This window comes from Somniosus microcephalus, unplaced genomic scaffold (assembly GCF_052327205.1).
Source record: "Somniosus microcephalus isolate GS21.2 unplaced genomic scaffold, FLI_Smic_1.0 unresolved_chr8, whole genome shotgun sequence".
NCBI lineage: Eukaryota > Metazoa > Chordata > Chondrichthyes > Squaliformes > Somniosidae > Somniosus > Somniosus microcephalus.
The window spans coordinates 16,068,594-16,071,928 of record NW_028225186.1 but is presented as its reverse complement, the minus strand read 5'-3'; positions in this window follow the sequence as shown (position 1 = coordinate 16,071,928).

Sequence of the window (3,335 nt, the reverse complement as noted above, 5' to 3'; positions counted from 1 at the left end):
GCATTACTATTTCCTCTGTATTGTCCTTAATATTTGGTGCTGATTATTCAATATCCCAACGGCTTTTCTCTGACTGTGTATCTCTGAGAAAAGCGCAGAAGCAAATAGTTTTCAGGTGGACGCCTACCCACACTTAATGCTGTGGTTTCCTGAACATGTCCTATGTGATCTCGCATAAAAAATGTCATCTTGTACGAAAAGTTTGCCTGGCGTGAAAGTGATATGAATTTCAAAGCAGCAAGAAGAAAAGACTGCATTGTTCTGCTTGCTGGCAGGATGTTTCCGATAGCTTTCCTGGTGGTCTAGTGGTTAGGATTCAACGCTTTCACCACCGTTGTCTGTGTTCGATGCTTGGTTAGAGAACCAGTGCGTTTTCTGGCTGTTTGAAATGCCAGCAATCAAAGCACCCGCGCGAAACAACGCTTGCACCTCATCAACTTTCCACACCGTTGCTTGTGCCTCAACAGTGTGGGAAAAACCTATTAAACATTAAGACATGCTGGGATACTTAACCACTTTACTAATTGAACAAAGGACACTAAACTAGTTAAAACTAAAAGAACTGCTGACTGCCATAATGAAGTCAAGCTGACCTTTCGGCTTAGGGCATCTGGTGATAAAATGTGAACATGTTAATCTGTTTCTTGAGAGCAAGGGAACCTATGAAACCTTATGTTGAAATGTAATGTAAGCTAATCACCTGAAGCTGTTTAACTTGCTGTATAACTATGAGCGCTGTACATTAGTAATTTAGAGTGCTGGTGGGCAGTAGGGACTGCTGCAGACTCTCCGTAATATCATGTAATAAATTCCTAAAGCGAACCTCGAAGTCTCCATCTAATAATTAATTTCCTCGACAGAATTTGGCGTAGTCAGGCAGGGTCCCTAACAACGGGATCCAAAAGAACTAAGAAGGTCTTAGTTGGGTATAGCGTCGACCTTATATATCACTTGGCCCACCTTTAGGCTCCAATTAGACAAAGGAAGTTTAAAAAGGGACTCTCCTAAAAATAAAAGGAAAATGCCCGGTGCCTCCCAGCTGCAAGGGGGAGAGCACCTAGCGCGTCCCAGCTGAAAGGGGGAGGGCGCACGGTTGCCCAGTTATCCGGCCGGTGACTCATGCTGAGCCAAGAAGCCCGTCAGGCTGAGGCAAGACTGCTGAGAAGAGAGAAAAGACTATGGCACCGAATTAAGTCGGTACAAAGAAAATAAAGGGTTGACTTCGAGACTCACGGAAAAAACCGGTGAGCGCTCATTGTATTTTGTGTATAGAAAATAACCCACGGTTGTATAACCAGTAAGTTTAAAACTAAGTTACAGGAGTAAGGAGAAGATGGGAAATAACGGCAGTCGAGCTGATTCATCCAAGCCTGCCAAGAAAGGAGCCCGAGGCAAGCTAGAACAGGAGGCTGCAAATGGTAAAATCAAGATATGTAAAAGAACGAATGACAGAATAAAAAAGCTCGTGCAACATCGAAAAAAGGTAGGAGATCCCATCGTTCCACCGGGTTCGCCAGCCGAAAATGTAAAAAAAGGAACAGGAGATGATCGGTATGCGGTAACTTTTAGTAGTGATCTGTATGTATGGTCGGGTGGAGATTGGTCTTTTGGGGGAAGTTTTAAAATACCTTTAATAAAAGAATGGGAAGAAATTACTAGAAATGAAGGAGGGGATCCTGAGTGGGATACCCCCTATATGTTATGGTGCTTTGCTAGGTGGATGGAAGTAGCAAAAAGACACCAACCCCAAAGAAGAAGGGGAAACAGGAAGAGGCAGAGGGTAGTGAGAAAAAGGAAGAGGTGCTGCCTAAGGCTCCTGTTGTGGGAATGTATCCCCGAACCCCAGCAGGAGATCCGGTTGAGATGGGGGAAGAGTTAAATAATTTACTAATGATAGCGGCTGCTCTAAGACAGCAACCGGCACGATTTCCGGCGCTGCCTCCATACAATCCACCCCCAACCGCAGATGAACCCGTAATTGAAACTCCTTCTCCAGCAGAGGCACTCGGAGCAGGAGCTGCTGCACTGCCTCGTAGTAATGTACAGGACCTAACCTCACGTAACGGACCTACAACTAGGTCACAAACACAACCTGACACTACTACCCATCAACTTCCTCGAGTCATGATAGGAGAGGTGCCAGTGTTAAATCCATGGTCCCCAGCGGAAGCTAGAGCTATGATAGCCGAGGCACCAGTCCCCTTAAAGAAGCCCACTGCCTTTCATAATTGGCTAGAACAAATATGTACCATTTACAGCCCTCTTCCTGGGGATGTGCTAATGCTGCTAAAATGTGCGTATGGGTCCTCATGGTCGACCCTAAGGGACGGATTTTCTGTTCCCCCGGGAGAAAATGGAGATTGGCGACAAGATGATGCACAACTGGGCCAGGGAAAAGAGTCTGTTGCTCACTGGTTAGAACATAGAGGTAAAGAGGCTATAATGAGAGGAGCCAAGAAGCCTAGTGACATAGGAGAAGTTACTCGATGTCTGCAACGAAAGGAGGAGACAATTCCTGATTTTGTAGCTCGATTTAAAAGCAAGTGGGAGGAACATGCGGGAGTTCCGTTAGCAGACAATGGACCTTTGGCAGTACAAACACTGCTAAATTGCATGTTACCCTTTCAAGCTCAAGCCTTTAAAATGATTAATCTAAATTGGCAGACTCAGCGCTGGGTGGACGTAGTTACTGCTCTGGTAAATATGGATAGGGAAGGACTCTTTACTCAGTCGAAAGAGCAAAAGCCAAAAACAGCGGGACAATATTTCCAGCAGAATAGAAGAGGATTTGCACGAAGAGGAGGTTATGGTAGAGGCAGAGGAAGGGGAAGAGGACAATGGCAAATGAGAGATAGATCACAGGATGAATGTCGGAAATGTGGGAAAAGAGGACATTGGGCTAGAGATTGCCGATGCCCCACAAGGCCACAGCAGGAATACGCCCAACAAGGAGGGTATCCAGCTCCAGGGGCAGAAGGAACTTCCATTTCTTTCAGTAACCCTAATCCATCCGCATAGGGGTGCCACGGAGAAGCGGTGGTACAGGCGGCTGTGATCAGATTGTCCAAATCCATGAAAGAACAGCCTATGGCTACAGTTAAAATAGGAAATAGCCATTTGGACCTTCTGGTCGATACCGGTGCAACAATGTCCTCTGTAACCACCTCCGTGTGTATACCCGCCAGTCAATTTAACATTGTAAGCATGGGAGTAGCCGGTATCCCTATGTTAGAACCCCTCTCCAAACCTACCGAAATTCAAGTGCACGGGCAAGCCGTCACAGACACCCTCATAATTTCTCAGACCGCCCCTCTCCCTATGTTGGGAAGACAGGC